A 19,777-nucleotide genomic window follows, 5' to 3' on the forward strand; every position below is an offset into this window, starting at 1 on the left:
GGCACCAGGGTCCCCTGCGTCCCAATCAGAGCTGGTTTTTAACTTCTGTATTCAGGGGATGGGAGGGGTGGGGGTGTTGCGTCGTGCACACACAGTGCCTGTTTTGCAGAGAAGTTTTAATAAATACACAAAGAATAATATGGAGTCTTTGGCCACGAGGAACACCTTCCCCTACCTTTTATTCTCTCCGATTCCACATCACCGCACCTAACATCCAACTCCAAAACTCGGGGGAGACTAACACTCCCTACCTCCCTTGGTGTGCATCATGGGCGTGCCCATGACGAACACAACATTTCTCCTTAACCAATACAAAACAAACATAGCTGCTCAAAAAAAAGATACTATACTAATCCAGTATACAAGAATAGTACACAACAATAAATACCACATTCAGTCAATCCACCCCGAATCCTTGCAGCCGCGTTGAGCATGGCGGTCGAGGACTCAAACTGTACCGTTCAAGTCCTTGTCTCAGAGGCACTGAGTTGATTGGTATGGAGCCAGGCACCTCCTGATCTGAATCTTGAACTGGCTTCAAATTCTGCATGTCCACACCCCCTGTAGTAGATGATTGAGAATTAGTAGCAGTCACCACCGGCCATATGCACTGGCTCAAAATTCTGCAAGTCCACACCCCATGTAGTAGATGATTGAGAATTAGTAGCAGTCACCACAGGGTCCACTGTCAGGATGATCCATCCTCTCTCCTTCATCAGCTTCAGATCCCACTGTTTCCCTGAGCAGGAAGGTCTGGAATTGAAAATACAGAGGACATTAAATAACATTCACTCAGTACATGGCACTCATTTTGGTTTATAAGCTGGAAATTGAGCCATCAGTCTGGTGTCAACAGTGTCAGGATGGCCGGGTGGTCTAAGGTGCTGCATTCAGGTCACAGTCTCCCTTGGAGACGTTGATTCAATCCCCTCTTCTAACAAGTGTCTTTACGAGGTGGATACATTTTTGGACTTTTTTTTCCAAGCACCCTTATCAAAAACAATGTCAACAGTTTCTGTAAATTATCGATAAGATCTATTGTCCGTTGCTTGCACTAATTGCCTGAAGTTGGCTAAATCGCAGTAAATCGGTAAAGCAGGAAATCACAGCATCTTCAACAAATCGTGATAGAGGGGCCGAGATAAAGGTTTCGACCCTACATATTAAAAGCACAGCCGTCAATAGTTCAGCAAGTTCACAGTGCAGAAGGTTCAGTGGCACCAGGGTCCCCTGCATCCCAATCACAGCTGGTTTTTAACTTCTGTATTCTGGGCATGGGAGGGGTGTGTTGCATCGTGCACACACAGTGCCTGTTTCGCAAATAAGTTTTAATAAATACACAGAGAATAATATAGAGTCATTGGCCACGAGGAACACCTTCCCTGACCTTTTATTCTCTCCAGTTCCACGTCACCGCGCCTACCATCCAACTCCAAAACTCGGGGGAGACTAACACTCCCTACCTCCCTTGGTGTGCATCATAGGCGTGCCGATGACGAACACAACATTTCTCCTTAACCAATACAAAACAAACATAGCTGCTAAAAAAAAAGATACTATACTAAACCAGTATACAAGAATAGTACACAACAAGAAATGCCACATTCAGTCAATCCACCCCGAATCCTTGCAGCCGCGTTGAGCATGGCGGTCGAGGACTCAAACTGTACCGTTCAAGTCCTTGTCTCAGAGGCACTGAGTTGATTGGTATGGAGCCAGGCACCTCCTGATCTGAATCTTGAACTGGCTCCAAATTCTGCATGTCCACACCCCCTGTAGTAGATGATTGAGAATTAGTAGCAGTCACCACCGGCCATGTGCACTGGCTCAAAATTCAGCATGTCCACACCCCATGTAGTAGATGATTGAGAATTAGTAGCAGTCACCACCGGATCCACTGTCAGGATGATCCATCCTCTCTCCTTCATCAGCTTCAGATCCCACTGTTTCCCTGAGCAGGAAGGTCTGGAATTGAAAATACAGAGGACATTAAACAACATTCACTCAGTACATGGCACTCATTTTGGTTTATAAGCTGGAAATTGAGCCATCAGTGCAGTGTCAAGAGGGTCAGGATGGCCGAGTGGTCTAAGGCGCTGCGTTCAGGTCGCAATCTCCTTACGAGGCGTGGGTTCAAATCCCACTTCTGACAAGTGTCTTTTGCGAGGTGGATACATTTTTGGACTTTTTTTTTCCAAGCACCCGTATCAAAAACAATGTCAACAGTTTCTGTAAATTATCGATAAGATCTATTGTCCGTTGCTTGCACTAATTTCCTGAAGTTGGCTAAATCGCAGTAAATCGGTAAAGCGGGAAATCACAGCATCTTCAACAAATCGTGATAGAGGGGCAGAGATAAAGGTTTCGACCCTACATATCAAGAGCGCAGCTGTCAATAGTTCAGCAGGTTCACAGTGCAGAAGGTTCAGTGGCACCATGGTCCCCTGCGTCCCAATCACAGCTGGTTTTTAACTTCTGTATTCAGGGCATGGGAGGGGTGTGTTGCATCGTGCACAGACGGTGCCTGTTTCGCAGATAAGTTTTAATAAATACACAGAGAATAATATAGAGTCATTGGCCACGAGGAACACCTTCCCTGACCTTTTATTCTCTCCGGTTCCACGTCACCGCGCCTACCATCCAACTCCAAAACTCGGGGAGACTAACACTCCCTACCTCCCTTGGTGTGCATCATAGGCGTGCCCATGACGAACACAACATTTCTCCTTAACCAATACAAAACAAACATAGCTGCTCAAAAAAAAGATACTATACTAATCCAGTATACAAGAATAGTACACAACAAGAAATGCCACATTCAGTCAATCCACCCCGAATCCTTGCAGCCGCGTTGAGCATGGCGGTCGAGGACTCAAACTGTACCGTTCAAGTCCTTGTCTCAGAGGCACTGAGTTGATTGGTATGGAGTCAGACACCTCCTGATCTGAATCTTGAACTGGCTCTAAATTCTGCATGTCCACACCCCTCGTAGTAGATGATTGAGAATTAGTAGCGGTCACCACCGGCCATGTGCACTGGCTCAAACTTCTGCATGTCCACACCCCATGTAGTTGATGATTGAGAATTAGTAGCAGTCACCACCGGATTCACTGTCAGGATGATCCATCCTCTCTCCTTCATCAGCTTCAGATCCCACTGTTTCCCTGAGCAGGAAGGTCTGGAATTGAAAATACAGAGGACATTAAACAACATTCACTCAGTACATGGCACTCATTTTGGTTTATACGCTCGAAATTGAGCCATGAGGGAGGTGTGACGAGTGTCAGGATGGCTGAGTGGTCTAAGGCACTGTGTTCAGGTTGCAGCCTCCCTTGGAGTTGTGGGTTCAAATCCCACTTCTGACAAGTGTATTTTGCGAGGTGGATACATTTTTGGACTTTTTTTTCCCAAGCACCGTATCAAAAACAATGTCAACAGTTTCTGTAAATTATCGATAAGATCTATTTTCCGTTGCTTGCACTAATTGCCTGAAATTGGCTAAATCGCAATAAATCGGTAAAGCAGGAAATCACAGCATCTTCAACAAATCGTGATAGAGGGGCCGAGATAAAGGTTTCGACCCTACATATCAAAAGCGCAGCTGTCAATAGTTCCTCAGGTTCACAGTGCAGAAGGTTCAGTGGCACCAGGGTCCCCTGCGTCCCAATCACAGCTGGTTTTTAACTTCTGTATTCAGGGGATGGGAGGGGTGGGGGTGTTGCGTCTTGCACACACAGTGCCTGTTTTGCAGATAAGTTTTAATAAATACACAAAGAATAATATGGAGTCTTTAGCCACGAGGAACACCTTCCCCTACCTTTTATTCTCTCCGATTCCACATCACCGCACCTACCATCCAACTCCAAAACTCGGGGGAGACTAACACTCCCTACCTCCCTTGGTGTGCATCATGGGCGTGCCCATGACGAACACAACATTTCTCCTTAACCAATACAAAACAAACATAGCTGCTCAAAAAAAAGATACTATACTAATCCAGTATACAAGAATAGTACACAACAATAAATACCACATTCAGTCAATCCACCCCGAATCCTTGCAGCCGCGTTGAGCATGGCGGTCGAGGACTCAAACTGTACCGTTCAAGTCCTTGTCTCAGAGGCACTGAGTTGATTGGTATGGAGCCAGGCACCTCCATATCTGAATCTTGAACTGGCTCCAAATTCTGCATGTCCACACCCCCTGTAGTAGATGATTGAGAATTAGTAGCAGTCACCACCGGCCATATGCACTGGCTCAAAATTCTGCAAGTCCACACCCCATATAGTAGATGATTGAGAATTAGTAGCAGTCACCACCGGATTCACTGTCAGGATGATCCATCCTCTCTCCTTCATCAGCTTCAGATCCCACTGTTTCCCTGAGCAGGAAGGTCTGGAATTGAAAATACAGAGGACATTAAACAACATTCACTCAGTACATGGCACTCATTTTGGTTTATAAGCTGGAAATTGAGCCATCAGTGCAGTGTCAAGAGTATCAGGATGGCCGAGTGGTCTAAGGCGCTGAGTTCAGGTCGCAGTCTCCTTTGGAGGCATGTGTTCGAATCCCACTTCTGACACGTGTCTTTTGCGAGGTGGATACATTTTTGGACTTTTTTTTTCCAAGCACCCGTATCAAAAACAATGTCAACAGTTTCTGTAAATTATCGATAAGATCTATTGTCCGTTGCTTGCACTAATTTCCTGAAGTTGGCTAAATCGCAGTAAATCGGTAAAGCGGGAAATTACAGCATCTTCAACAAATCGTGATAGAGGGGCAGAGATAAAGGTTTCGACCCTACATATCAAGAGCGCATCTGTCAATAGTTCAGCAGGTTCACAGTGCAGAAGGTTCAGTGGCACCAGAGTCCCCTGCGTCCCAATTACAGCTGGTTTTTAACTTCTGTATTCAGGGCATGGGAGGGGTGTGTTGCATCGTGCACACACGGTGCCTGTTTTGCAGATAAGTTTTAATAAATACACAGAGAATAATATAGAGTCATTGGCCACGAGGAACACCTTCCCTGACCTTTTATTCTCTCCGGTTCCACGTCACCGCGCCTACCATCCAACTCCAAAACTCGGGGGAGACTAACACTCCCTACCTCCCTTGGTGTGCATCATAGGCGTGCCCATGACGAACACAACATTTCTCCTTAACCAATACAAAACAAACATAGCTGCTCAAAAAAAAGATACTATACTAATCCAGTATACAAGAATAGTACACAACAAGAAATGCCACATTCAGTCAATCCACCCCGAATCCTTGCAGCCGCGTTGAGCATGGCGGTCGAGGACTCAAACTGTACCGTTCAAGTCCTTGTCTAAGAGGCACTGAGTTGATTGGTATGGAGCCAGGCACCTCCTGATCTGAATCTTGAACTGGCTCCAAATTCTGCATGTCCACACCCCCTGTAGTAGATGATTGAGAATTAGTAGCAGTCACCACCGGCCATATGCACTGGCTCAAAATTCTGCAAGTCCACACCCCATGTAGTAGATGATTGAGAATTAGTAGCAGTCACCACAGGGTCCACTGTCAGGATGATCCATCCTCTCTCCTTCATCAGCTTCAGATCCCACTGTTTCCCTGAGCAGGAAGGTCTGGAATTGAAAATACAGAGGACATTAAATTACATTCACTCAGTACATGGCACTCATTTTGGTTTATACGCTGGAAATTGAGCCATGAGTCTGGTGTCGAGAGTGTCAGGATGGCCGGGTGGTCTAAGGTGCTGTATTCAGGTCACAGTCTCCCTTGGAGACGTGGGTTCAAGCCCCTCTTCTGACAAGTGTCTTTGCGAGGTGGATACATTTTTGGACTTTTTTTTTCCAAGCACCCATATCAAAAACAATGTCAACAGTTTCTGTAAATTATCGATAAGATCTATTGTCCGTTGCTTGCACTAATTTCCTGAAGTTGGCTAAATCGCAGTAAATCGGTAAAGTGGGAAATCACAGCATCTTCAACAAATCGTGATAGAGGGGCAGAGATAAAGGTTTCAACCCTACATATCAAGAGCGCAGCTGTCAATAGTTCAGCAGGTTCACAGTGCAGAAGGTTCAGTGGCACCAGGGTCCCCTGCGTCCCAATCACAGCTGGTTTTTAACTTCTGTATTCAGGGCATGGGAGGGGTGTGTTGCATCGTGCACACACGGTGCCTGTTTCGCAGATAAGTTTTAATAAATACACAGAGAATAATATAGAGTCATTGGCCACGAGGAACACCTTCCCTGACCTTTTATTCTCTCCGGTTCCACGTCACCGCGCCTACCATCCAACTCCAAAAGTTGGGGGAGGCTAACACTCCCTACCTCCCTTGGTGTGCATCATAGGCGTGCCCATGACGAACACAACATTTCTCCTTAACCAATACAAAACAAACAGAGCTGCTAAAAAAAAAGATACTATACTAATCCAGTATACAAGAATAGTACACAACAAGAAATGCCACATTCAGTCAATCCACCCCGAATCCTTGCAGCCACGTTGAGCATGGCGGTCGAGGACTCAAACTGTACCGTTCAAGTCCTTGTCTCAGAGGCACTGAGTTGATTGGTATGGAGCCAGGCACCTCCTGATCTGAATCTTGAACTGGCTCCAAATTCTGCATGTCCACACCCCTTGTAGTAGATGATTGAGAATTAGTAGCAATCACCACCGGCCATGTGCACTGGCTCAAACTTCTGCATGTCCAAACCCCAAGTAGTCGATGATTGCGAATTAGAAGCAGTCACCACCGGATTCACTGTCAGGATGATCCATCCTCTCTCCTTCATCAGCTTCAGATCCCACTGTTTCCCTGAGCAGGAAGGTCTGGAATTGAAAATACAGAGGACATTAAACAAAATTCACTCAGTACATGGCACTCATTTTGGTTTATAAGCTGGAAATTGAGCCATCAGTGCAGCGTTAAGAGTGTCAGGATGGCCGAGTGGTCTAAGGCGCTGCGTTCAGGTCGCAGTCTCCCTTGGAGGCGTGGGTTCGAATCCCACTTCTGACAAGTGTCTTTTGCGAGGTGGATACATTTGTGGACTTTTTTTTCCCAAGCACCCGTATCAAAAACAATGTCAACAGTTTCTGTAAATTATCGATAAGATCTATTGTCCGTTGCTTGCACTAATTTCCTGAAGTTGGCTAAATCGCAGTAAATCGGTAAACCGGGAAATCACAGCATCTTCAACAAATCGTGATAGAGGGGCAGAGATAAAGGTTTCGACCCTACATATCAAGAGCGCAGCTGTCAATAGTTCAGCAGGTTCACAGTGCAGAAGGTTCAGTGGCACCAGGGTCCCCTGCGTCCCAATCACAGCTGGTTTTTAACTTCTGTATTCAGGGCATGGGAGGGGTGTGTTGCATCGTGCACACACGGTGCCTGTTTCGCAGATACGTTTTAATAAATACACAGAGAATAATATAGAGTCATTGGCCACGAGGAACACCTTCCCTGACCTTTTATTCTCTCCGGTTCCACGTCACCGCGCCTACCATCCAACTCCAAAACTCGGGGGAGACTAACACTCCCTACCTCCCTTGGTGTGCATCATAGGCGTGCCCATGACGAACACAACATTTCTCCTTAACCAATACAAAACAAACATAGCTGCTCAAAAAAAAGATACTATACTAATCCAGTATACAAGAATAGTACACAACAAGAAATGCCACATTCAGTCAATCCACCCCGAATCCTTGCAGCCGCGTTGAGCATGGCGGTCGAGGACTCAAACTGTACCATTCAAGTCCTTGTCTCAGAGGCACTGAGTTGATTGGTATGGAGCCAGGCACCTCCTGATCTGAATCTTGAACTGGCTCCAAATTCTGCATGTCCACACCCCTTGTAGTAGATGATTGAGAATTAGTAGCAGTCACCACCGGCCATGTGCACTGGCTCAAACTTCTGCATGTCCACAACCCAAGTAGTCGATGATTGAGAATTAGTAGCAGTCACCACCGGATTCACTGTCAGAATGATCCATCCTCTCTCCTTCATCAGCTTCAGATCCCACTGTTTCCCTGAGCAGGAAGGTCTGGAATTGAAAATACAGAGGACATTAAACAACATTCACTCAGTACATGGCACTCATTTTGGTTTATAAGCTGGAAATTGAGCCATCAGTGCAGTGTCAAAAGTGTCAGGATGGCCGAGTGGTCTAAGGCACTGCGTTCAGGTCGCAGTCTCCTTTGGAGGCGTGGGTTCGAATCCCACTTCTGACAAGTGTCTTTTGCGAGGTGGATACATTTTTGGACTTTTTTTTTCCAAACACCCGTATCAAAAACAATGTCAACAGTTTCTGTAAATTATCGATAAGATCTATTGTCCGTTGCTTGCACTAATTGCGTGAAGTTGGCTAAATCGCAGTAAATCGGTAAAGCAGGAAATCACAGCATCTTCAACAAATCTTGATAGAGGGGCCGAGATAAAGGTTTCGACCCTACATATCAAAAGCACAGCTGTCAATAGTTCAGCAGGTTCACAGTGCAGAAGGTTCAGTGGCACCAGGGTCCCCTGCATCCCAATCACAGCTGGTTTTTAACTTCTGTATTCAGGGCATGGGAGGGGTGTGTTGCATCGTGCACACACGGTGCCTGTTTCGCAGATAAGTTTTAATAAATACACAGAGAATAATATAGAGTCATTGGCCACGAGGAACACCTTCCCTGACCTTTTATTCTCTCCGGTTCCACGTCACCGCGCCTACCATCCAACTCCAAAACTCGGGGGAGACTAACACTCCCTACCTCCCTTGGTGTGCATCATAGGAGTGCCCATGACAAACACAACATTTCTCCTTAACCAATACAAAACAAACATAGCTGCTCAAAAAAAAGATACCATACTAAACCAGTATACAAGAATAGTACACAACAAGAAATGCCACATTCAGTCAATCCACCCCAAATCCTTGCAGCCGCGTTGAGCATGGCGGTCGAGGACTCAAACTGTACCGTTCAAGTCCTTGTCTCAGAGGCACTGAGTTGATTGGTATGGAGCCAGGCTCCTCCTGATCTAAATCTTGAACTGGCTCCAAATTCTGCATGTCCACACCCCCTGTAGTAGATGATTGAGAATTAGTAGCAGTCACCACCGGCCATGTGCACTGCCTCAAAAAACAGCATGTCCACACCCCATGTAGTAGATGATTGAGAATTAGTAGCAGTCACCACCGGATCCACTGTCAGGATGATCCATCCTCTCTCCTTCATCAGCTTCAGATCCCACTGTTTCCCTGAGCAGGAAGGTCTGGAATTGAAAATACAGAGGACATTTAACAACATTCACTCAGTACATGGCACTCATTTTGGTTTATAAGCTGGAAATTGAGCCATCAGTGCAGTGTCAAGAGTGTCAGGATGGCCGAGTGGTCTAGGTGCTGCGTTCAGGTCGCAGTCTCCTTTGGAGGCGTTGGTGCGAATACCACTTCTGACAAGTGTCTTTTGCGAGGTGGATACATTTTTGGACTTTTTTTTTCCAAGCACCCGTATCAAAAACAATGTCAACAGTTTCTGTAAATTATCGATAAGATCTATTGTCCGTTGCTTGCACTAATTTCCTGAAGTTGGCTAAATCGCAGTAAATCGGTAAAGCGGGAAATCACAGCATCTTCAACAAATCGTGATAGAGGGGCAGAGATAAAGGTTTCGACCCTACATATCAAGAGCGCAGCTGTCAATAGTTCAGCAGGTTCACAGTGCAGAAGGTTCAGTGGCACCAGGGTCCCCTGCGTCCCAATCACAGCTGGTTTTTAACTTCTGTATTCAGGGCATGGGAGGGGTGTGTTGCATCGTGCACATACGGTGCCTCTTTCGCAGATAAGTTTTAATAAATACACAGAGAATAATATAGAGTCATTGGCCACGAGGAACACCTTCCCTGACCTTTTATTCTCTCCGGTTCCACGTCACCACGCCTACCATCCAACTCCAAAAGTTGGGGGAGACTAACACTCCCTACCTCCCTTGGTGTGCATCATAGGCATTCCCATGACGAACACAACATTTCTCCTTAACCAATACAAAACAAACATAGCTGCTCAAAAAAAAGATACTATACTAATCCAGTATACAAGAATAGTACACAACATGAAATGCCACATTCAGTCAATCCACCCCGAATCCTTGCAGCTGCGTTGAGCATGGCAGTCGAGGACTCAAACTGTACCATTCAAGTCCTTGTCTCAGAGGCACTGAGTTGATTGGTATGGAGCCAGGCACCTCCTGATCTGAATCTTGAACTGGCTCCAAATTCTGCATGTCCACACCCCTTGTAGTAGATGATTGAGAATTAGTAGCAGTCACCACCGGCCATGTGCACTGGCTCAAACTTCTGCATGTCCACACCCCAAGTAGTCGATGATTGCGAATTAGTAGCAGTCACCACCGGATTCCCTGTCAGGATGATCCATCCTCTCTCCTTCATCAGCTTCAGATCCCACTGTTTCCCTGAGCAGGAAGGTCTGGAATTGAAAATACAGAGGACATTAAACAAAATTCACTCAGTACATGGCACTCATTTTGGTTTATAAGCTGGAAATTGAGCCATCAGTGCAGTGTTAAGAGTGTCAGGATGGCAAGTGGTCTAAGGCGCTGCGTTCATGTCGCAGTCTCCTTTGGAGGCGTGGGTTCGAATCCCACTTCTGACAAGTGTCTTTTGCGAGGTGGATACATTTTTGGACTTTATTTTTCCAAGCACCCGTATCAAAAACAATGTCAACAGTTTCTGTAAATTATTGATAAGATCTATTGTCCGTTGCTTGCACTAATTTCCTGAAGTTGGCTAAATCGCAGTAAATCGGTAAAGCGGGAAATCACAGCATCTTCAACAAATCGTGATAGAGGGGCAGAGATAAAGGTTTCGACCCTACATATCAAGAGCGCAGCTGTCAATAGTTCAGCAGGTTCACAGTGCAGAAGGTTCAGTGGCACCAGGGTCCCCTGCGTCCCAATCACAGCTGGTTTTTAACTTCTGTATTCAGGGCATGGGAGGGGTGTGTTGCATCGTGCACACACGGTGCCTGTTTCGCAGATAAGTTTTAATAAATACACAGAGAATAATATAGAGTCATTGGCCACGAGGAACACCTTCCCTGACCTTTTATTCTCTCCGGTTCCACGTCACCGCGCCTACCATCCAACTCCAAAACTCGGGGGAGACTAACACTCCCTACCTCCCTTGGTGTGCATCATAGGCGTGCCCATGACGAACACAACATTTCTCCTTAACCAATACAAAACAAACATAGCTGCTCAAAAAAAAGATACTATACTAATCCTAGTATACAAGAATAGTACACAACAAGAAATACCACATTCAGTCAATCCACCCCGAATCCTTGCAGCCGCGTTGAGCATGGCGGTCGAGGACTCAAACTGTACCGTTCAAGTCCTTGTCTCAGAGGCACTGAGTTGATTGGTATGGAGCCAGGCACCTCCTGATCTGAATCTTGAACTGGCTCCAAATTCTGCATGTCCACACCCCTTGTAGTAGATGATTGAGAATTAGTAGCAGTCACCACCGGCCATGTGCACTGGCTCAAACTTCTGCATGTCCACACCCCAAGTAGTCGATGATTGAGAATTAGAAGCAGTCACCACCGGATTCACTGTCAGAATGATCCATCCTCTCTCCTTCATCAGCTTCAGATCCCACTGTTTTCCTGAGCAGGAAGGTCTGGAATTGAAAATACAGAGGACATTAAACAACATTCACTCAGTACATGGCACTCATTTTGGTTTATAAGCTGGAAATTGAGCCATCAGTGCACTGTCAAGAGTGTCAGGATGGCCGAGTGGTCTAAGGCGCTGCGTTCAGGTCGCAGTGTCCTTTGGAGGCGTGGGTTCGAATCCTCCTTCTGACAAGTGTCTTTTGCGAGGTGGATACATTTTTGGACTTTTTTTTTCCAAGCACCCGTATCAAAAACAATGTCAACAGTTTCTGTAAATTATCGATAAGATCTATTGTCCGTTGCTTGCACTAATTTCCTGAAGTTGGCTAAATCGCAGTAAATCGGTAAAGCGGGAAATCACAGCATCTTCAACAAATCGTGATAGAGGGGCAGAGATAAAGGTTTCGACCCTACATATCAAGAGCCCAGCTGTCAATAGTTCAGCAGGTTCACAGTGCAGAAGGTTCAGTGGCACCAGGGTCCCCTGCGTCCCAATCACAGCTGGTTTTTAACTTCTGTATTCAGGGCATGGGAGGGGTGTGTTGCATCGTGCACACACGGTGCCTGTTTCGCAGATAAGTTTTAATAAATACACAGAGAATAATATAGAGTCATTGACCACGAGGAACACCTTCCCTGACCTTTTATTCTCTCCGGTTCCACGTCACCGCGCCTACCATCCAACTCCAAAAGTTGGGGGAGCCTAACACTCCCTACCTCCCTTGGTGTGCATCATAGGCGTGCCCATGACGAACACAACATTTCTCCTTAACCAATACAAAACAAACAGAGCTGCTCAAAAAAAAGATACTATACTAATCCAGTATACAAGAATAGTACACAACAATAAATACCACATTCAGTCAATCCACCCCGAATCCTTGCAGCCGCGTTGAGCATGGCGGTCGAGGACTCAAACTGTACCGTTCAAGTCCTTGTCTCAGAGTCACTGAGTTGATTGGTATGGAGCCAGGCACCTCCTGATCTGAATCTTGAACTGGCTCCAAATTCTGCATGTCCACACCCCCTGTAGTAGATGATTGAGAATTAGTAGCAGTCACCACCGGCCATGTGCACTGGCTCAAAATTCAGCATGTCCACACCCCATGTAGTAGATGATTGAGAATTAGTAGCAGTGACCACCGGATCCACTGTCAGGATGATCCATCCTCTCTCCTTCATCAGCTTCAGATCCCACTGTTTCCCTGAGCAGGAAGGTCTGGAATTGAAAATACAAAGGACATTAAACAACATTCACTCGGTACATGGCACTCATTTTGGTTTATAAGCTGGAAATTGAGCCATCAGTGCAGTGTCAAGTGTGTCAGGATGGCCGAGTGGTCTAAGGCGCTGCGTTCAGGTTGCAGTCTCCTTTGGAGGCGTGGGTTCGAATCCCACTTCTGACAAGTGTCTTTTGCGAGGTGGATACATTTTTGGACTTTTTTTTTCCAAGCACCTGTATCAAAAACAATGTCAACAGTTTCTGTAAATTATCGATAAGATCTATTGTCCGTTGCTTGCACTAATTTCCTGAAGTTGGCTAAATCGCAGTAAATCGGTAAAGCGGGAAATCACAGCATCTTCAACAAATCATGATAGAGGGGCAGAGATAAAGGTTTCGACCCTACATATCAAGAGCGCAGCTGTCAATAGTTCAGCAGGTTCACAGTGCAGAAGGTTCAGTGGCACCAGGGTCCCCTGCGTCCCAATCACAGCTGGTTTTTAACTTCTGTATTCAGGGGATGGGAGGGGTGGGGGTGTTGCGTCGTGCACACACAGTGTCTGTTTTGCAGAGAAGTTTTAATAAATACACAAAGAATAATATGGAGTCTTTAGCCACGAGGAACACCTTCCCCTACCTTTTATTCTCTCCGATTCCACATCACCGCACCTACCATCCAACTCCAAAACTCGGGGGAGACTAACACTCCCTACCTCCCTTGGTGTGCATCATAGGCGTGCCCATGACGAACACAACATTTCTCCTTAACCAATACAAAACAAACATAGCTGCTCAAAAAAAAGATACTATACTAATCCAGCATACAAGAATAGTACACAACAAGAAATACCACATTCAGTCAATCCACCCCGAATCCTTGCAGCCGCGTTGAGCATGGCGGTCGAGGACTCAAACTGTACCGTTCAAGTCCTTGTCTCAGAGGCACTGAGTTGATTGGTATGGAGCCAGGCACCTCCTGATCTGAATCTTGAACTGGCTCCAAATTCTGCATGTCCACACCCCCTGTAGTAGATGATTGAGAATTAGTAGCAGTCACCACCGGCCATATGCACTGGCTCAAAATTCTGCAAGTCCACACCCCATGTAGTAGATGATTGAGAATTAGTAGCAGTCACCACAGGTTCCACTGTCAGGATGATCCATCCTCTCTCCTTCATCAGCTTCAGATCCCACTGTTTCCCTGAGCAGGAAGGTCTGGACTTGAAAATACAGAGGACATTAAATAACATTCACTCAGTACATGGCACTCATTTTGGTTTATAAGCTGCAAATTGAGCCATCAGTCTGGTGTCAAGAGTGTCAGGATGGCCGGGTGGTCTAAGGTGCTGCATTCAGGTCACAGTCTCCCTTGGAGACGTGGGTTCAAACCTCTCTTCTGACAAGTGTCTTTGGTAGGTGGATACATTTTTGGACTTTTTTTTCCAAGCACCCTTATCAAAAACAATGTCAACAGTTTCTGTAAATTATCGATAAGATCTATTGTCCGTTGCTTGCACTAATTGCCTGAAGTTGGCTAAATCGCAGTAAATCGGTAAAGCAGGAAATCACAGCATCTTCAACAAATCGTGATAGAGGGGCCGAGATAAAGGTTTCGAACCTACATATCAAAAGCACAGATGTCCATAGTTCAGCAGGTTCACGGTGCAGAAGGTTCAGTGGCACCAGGGTCCCCTGCGTCCCAATCACAGCTGGTTTTTAACTTCTGTATTCTGGGCATGGGAGGGGTATGTTGCATCGTGCACACACAGTGCCTGTTTCGCAAATAAGTTTTAATAAATACACAGAGAATAATATAGAGTCATTGGCCACGAGGAACACCTTCCCTGACCCTTTATTCTCTCCGGTTCCACGTCACCGCGCCTACCATCCAACTCCAAAACTCGGGGGAGACTAACACTCCCTACCTCCCTTGGTGTGCATCATAGGCGTGCCCATGACGAACACAACATTTCTCCTTAACCAATACAAAACAAACATAGCTGCTCAAAAAAAAGATACAATACTAAACCAGTATACAAGAATAGTACACAACAAGAAATGCCACATTCAGTCAATCCACCCCGAATCCTTGCAGCCGCGTTGAGCATGGCGGTCGAGGACTCAAACTGTACCGTTCAAGTCCTTGTCTCAGAGGCACTGAGTTGATTGGTATGGAGCCAGGCACCTCCTGATCTGAATCTTGAACTGGCTCCAAATTCTGCATGTCCACACCCCCTTGTAGTAGATGATTGAGAATTAGTAGCAGTCACCACCGGCCATGTGCACTGGCTCAAAATTCAGCGTGTCCACACCCCATGTAGTAGATGATTGAGAATTAGTAGCAGTCACCACCGGATCCACTGTCAGGATGATCCATCCTCTCTCCTTCATCAGCTTCAGATCCCACTGTTTCCCTGAGCAGGAAGGTCTGGAATTGAAAATACAGAGGACATTAAACAACATTCACTCAGTACATGGCACTCATTTTGGTTTATAAGCTGGAAATTGAGCCATCAGTGCAGTGTCACAAGTGTCAGGATGGCCGAGTGGTCTAAGGTGCTGCGTTTAGGTCGCAGTCTCCTTTGGAGGCGTGGGTTCGAATCCCACTTCTGACAAGTGTCTTTTGCGAGGTGGATACATTTTTTGACTTTTTTTTTCCAAGCACCCGTATCAAAAACAATGTCAACAGTTTCTGTAAATAATCGATAAGATCTATTGTCTGTTGCTTGCACTAATTTCCTGAAGTTGGCTAAATCGCAGTAAATCGGTAAAGCGGGAAATCACAGCATCTTCAACAAATCGTGATAGAGTGGCAGAGATAAAGGTTTTGACCCTACATATCAAGAGCGCAGCTGTCAATAGTTCAGCAGGTTCACAGTGCAGAAGGTTCAGTGGCAACAGGGTCCCCTGCGTCCCAATCACAGCTGGTTTTTAACTTCTGTATTCAGGGCATGGGAGGGGTGTGTTGCATCGTGCACACACGGTGCCTGTTTCGCAGATAAGTTTTAATAAATACACAGAGAATAATATAGTCATTGGCCACGAGGAACACCTTCCCTGGCCTTTTATTCTCTCCGGTTCCACGTCACCGTGCCTACCATCCAACTCCAAAACTCGGGGGAGACTAACACTCCCTACCTCCCTTGGTGTGCATCATAGGCGTGCCCATGACGAACACAACATTTCTCCTTAACCAATACAAAACAAACATAGCTGCTAAAAAAAAAGATACTATACTAATCCAGTATACAAGAATAGTACACAACAAGAAATGCCACATTCAGTCAATCCACCCCGAATCCTTGCAGCCGCGTTGAGCATGGCGGTCGAGGACTCAAACTGTACTGTTCAAGTCCTTGTCTCAGAGGCACTGAGTTGATTGGTATGGAGCCAGGCACCTCCTGATCTGAATCTTGAACTGGCTCCAAATTCTGCATGTCCACACCCCTTGTAGTAGATGATTGAGAATTAGTAGCAGTCACCACCGGCCATGTGCACTGGCTCAAACTTCTGCATGTCCACACCCCATGTAGTCGATGATTGAGAATTAGTAGCAGTCACCACCGGATTCACTGTCAGGATGATCCATCCTCTCTCCTTCATCAGCTTCAGATCCCACTGTTTCCCTGAGCAGGAAGGTCTGGAATTGAAAATACAGAGGACATTAAACAACATTCACTCAGTACATGGCACTCATTTTGGTTTATAAGCTGGAAATTGAGCCATCAATGCAGTGTCAAGAGTGTCAGGATGGACAAGTTGGCTAAGGCGCTGCGTTCAGGTCGCAGTCTGCTTTGGAGGCGTGGGTTCGAATCCCACTTCTGACAAATGTCTTTTGCGAGGTGGATACATTTTTGGACTTTTTTTTTCCAAGCACCCGTATCAAAAACAATGTCAACAGTTTCTGATCTATTGTCCGTTGCTTGCACTAATTTCCTGAAGTTGGCTAAATCGCAGTAAATCGGTAAAGCGGGAAATCACAGCATCTTCAACAAATCGTGATAGAGGGGCAGAGATAAAGGTTTCGACCCTACATATCAAGAGCGCAGCTGTCAATAGTTCAGCAGGTTCACAGTGCAGAAGGTTCAGTGGCACCAGGGTCCCCTGCGTCCCAATCACAGCTGGTTTTTAACTTCTGTCTTCAGGGCATGGGAGGGGTGTGTTGCATCCTGCACACACGGTGCCTGTTTCACAGATAAGTTTTAATAAATACACAGAGAATAATATAGAGTCATTGGCCACGAGGAACACCTTCCCTGACCTTTTATTCTCTCCGGTTCCACGTCACCGCGCCTACCATCCAACTCCAAAACTCGGGGGAGACTAACACTCCCTACCTCCCTTGGTGTGCATCATAGGCGTGCCCATGACGAACACAACATTTCTCCTTAACCAATACAAAAAAAACATAGCTGCTCAAAAAAAAGATACTATACTAAACCAGTATACAACAATAGTACACAACAAGAAATGCCACATTCAGTCAATCCACCCCGAATCCTTGCAGCCGCGTTGAGCATGGCGGTCGAGGACTCAAACTGTACCGTTCAAGTCCTTGTCTCAGAGTCACTGAGTTGATTGGTATGGAGCCAGGCACCTCCTGATCTGAATCTTGAACTGGCTCCAAATTCTGCATGTCCACACCCCCTGTAGTAGATGATTGAGAATTAGTAGCAGTCACCACCGGCCATGTGCACTGGCTCAAAATTCAGCATGTCCACACCCCATGTAGTAGATGATTGAGAATTAGTAGCAGTGACCACCGGATCCACTGTCAGGATGATCCATCCTCTCTCCTTCATCAGCTTCAGATCCCACTGTTTCCCTGAGCAGGAAGGTCTGGAATAGAAAATACAGAGGACATTAAACAACATTCACTCGGGACATGGCACTCATTTTGGTTTATAAGCTGGTAATTGAGCCATCAGTGCAGTGTCAAGTGTGTCAGGATGGCCGAGTGGTCTAAGGCGCTGCGTTCAGGTCGCAGTCTCCTTTGGAGGTGTGGGTTCGAATCCCGCTTCTGACAAGTGTCTTTTGCGAGGTGGATACATTTTTGGACTTTTTTTTTCCAAGCACCTGTATCAAAAACAATGTCAACAGTTTCTGTAAATTATCGATAAGATCTATTGTCCGTTGCTTGCACTAATTTCCTGAAGTTGGCTAAATCGCAGTAAATCGGTAAAGCAGGAAATCACAGCATCTTCAACAAATCATGATAGAGGGGCAGAGATAAAGGTTTCGATCCTACATATCAAGAGCGCAGCTGTCAATAGTTCAGCAGGTTCACAGTGCAGAAGGTTCAGTGGCACCAGGGTCCCCTGCGTCCCAATCACAGCTGGTTTTTAACTTCTGTATTCAGGGGATGGGAGGGGTGGGGGTGTTGCGTCGTGAACACACAGTGCCTGTTTTGCAGAGAAGTTTTAATAAATACACAAAGAATAATATGGAGTCTTTAGCCACGAGGAACACCTTCCCCTACCTTTTATTCTCTCCGATTCCACATCACCGCACCTACCATCCAACTCCAAAACTCGGGGGAGACTAACACTCCCTACCTCCCTTGGTGTGCATCATGGGCGTGCCCATGACGAACACAACATTTCTCCTTAACCAATACAAAACAAACATAGCTGCTCAAAAAAAAGATACTATACTAATCCAGTATACAAGAATAGTACACAACAATAAATACCACATTCAGTCAATCCACCCCGAATCCTTGCAGCCGCGTTGAGCATGGCGGTCGAGGACTCAAACTGTACCGTTCAAGTCCTTGTCTCAGAGGCACTGAGTTGATTGGTATGGAGCCAGGCACCTCCATATCTGAATCTTGAACTGGCTCCAAATTCTGCATGTCCACACCCCCTGTAGTAGATGATTGAGAATTAGTAGCAGTCACCACCGGCCATGTGCACTGGCTCAAACTTCTGCATGTCCACACCCCATGTAGTCGATGATTGAGAATTAGTAGCAGTCACCACCGGATTCACTGTCAGGATGATCCATCCTCTCTCCTTCATCAGCTTCAGATCCCACTGTTTCCCTGAGCAGGAAGGTCTGGAATTGAAAATACAGAGGACATTAAACAACATTCACTCAGTACATGGCACTCATTTTGGTTTATAAGCTGGAAATTGAGCCATCAGTGCAGTGTCAAGAGTGTCAGGATGGACAAGTTGGCTAAGGCGCTGCGTTCAGGTCGCAGTCTGCTTTGGAGGCGTGGATTCGAATCCCACTTCTGACAAATGTCTTTTGCGAGGTGGATACATTTTTGGACTTTTTTTTTCCAAGCACCCGTATCAAAAACAATGTCAACAGTTTCTGTAAATTATCGATAAGATCTATTGTCCGTTGCTTGCACTAATTTCCTGAAGTTGGCTAAATCGCAGTAAATCGGTAAAGCGGGAAATCACAGCATCTTCAACAAATCGTGATAGAGGGGCAGAGATAAAGGTTTCGACCCTACATATCAAGAGCGCAGCTGTCAATAGTTCAGCAGGTTCACAGTGCAGAAGGTTCAGTGGCACCAGGGTCCCCTGCGTCCCAATCACAGCTGGTTTTTAACTTCTGTCTTCAGGGCATGGGAGGGGTGTGTTGCATCCTGCACTGTTTCACAGATAAGTTTTAATAAATACACAGAGAATAATATAGAGTCATTGGCCACGAGGAACACCTTCCCTGACCTTTTATTCTCTCCGGTTCCACGTCACCGCGCCTACCATCCAACTCCAAAACTCGGGGGAGACTAACACTCCCTACCTCCCTTGGTGTGCATCATAGGCGTGCCCATGACGAACACAACATTTCTCCTTAACCAATACAAAACAAACATAGCTGCTCAAAAAAAAGATACTATACTAAACCAGTATACAAGAATAGTACA

At 45.9% G+C, this 19,777-nt stretch overlaps 5 non-coding genes across 5 annotated transcripts; all 5 read left to right on the top strand.

Moving 5' to 3' along the window:
- Positions 1–6,926: 6,926 nt before the first annotated feature.
- On the top strand, positions 6,927–7,009 carry TRNAL-CAG (transfer RNA leucine (anticodon CAG)). The gene has a single exon. It is a non-coding gene; the product is annotated as a tRNA-Leu (tRNA).
- Positions 7,010–8,140: 1,131 nt separating this feature from the next.
- Positions 8,141–8,223, top strand: TRNAL-CAG (transfer RNA leucine (anticodon CAG)). Its single transcript has one exon. It is a non-coding gene; the product is annotated as a tRNA-Leu (tRNA).
- A 4,772-nt stretch (positions 8,224–12,995) lies between these two features.
- On the top strand, positions 12,996–13,078 carry TRNAL-CAG (transfer RNA leucine (anticodon CAG)). The gene has a single exon. It is a non-coding gene; the product is annotated as a tRNA-Leu (tRNA).
- Positions 13,079–15,426: 2,348 nt separating this feature from the next.
- Positions 15,427–15,509, top strand: TRNAL-UAG (transfer RNA leucine (anticodon UAG)). Its single transcript has one exon. It is a non-coding gene; the product is annotated as a tRNA-Leu (tRNA).
- A 2,328-nt stretch (positions 15,510–17,837) lies between these two features.
- On the top strand, positions 17,838–17,920 carry TRNAL-CAG (transfer RNA leucine (anticodon CAG)). The gene has a single exon. It is a non-coding gene; the product is annotated as a tRNA-Leu (tRNA).
- Positions 17,921–19,777: the final 1,857 nt, after the last annotated feature.

This window comes from Pleurodeles waltl, unplaced genomic scaffold (assembly GCF_031143425.1).
Source record: "Pleurodeles waltl isolate 20211129_DDA unplaced genomic scaffold, aPleWal1.hap1.20221129 scaffold_39, whole genome shotgun sequence".
In the NCBI taxonomy this organism is placed as follows: Eukaryota; Metazoa; Chordata; class Amphibia; order Caudata; family Salamandridae; genus Pleurodeles; species Pleurodeles waltl.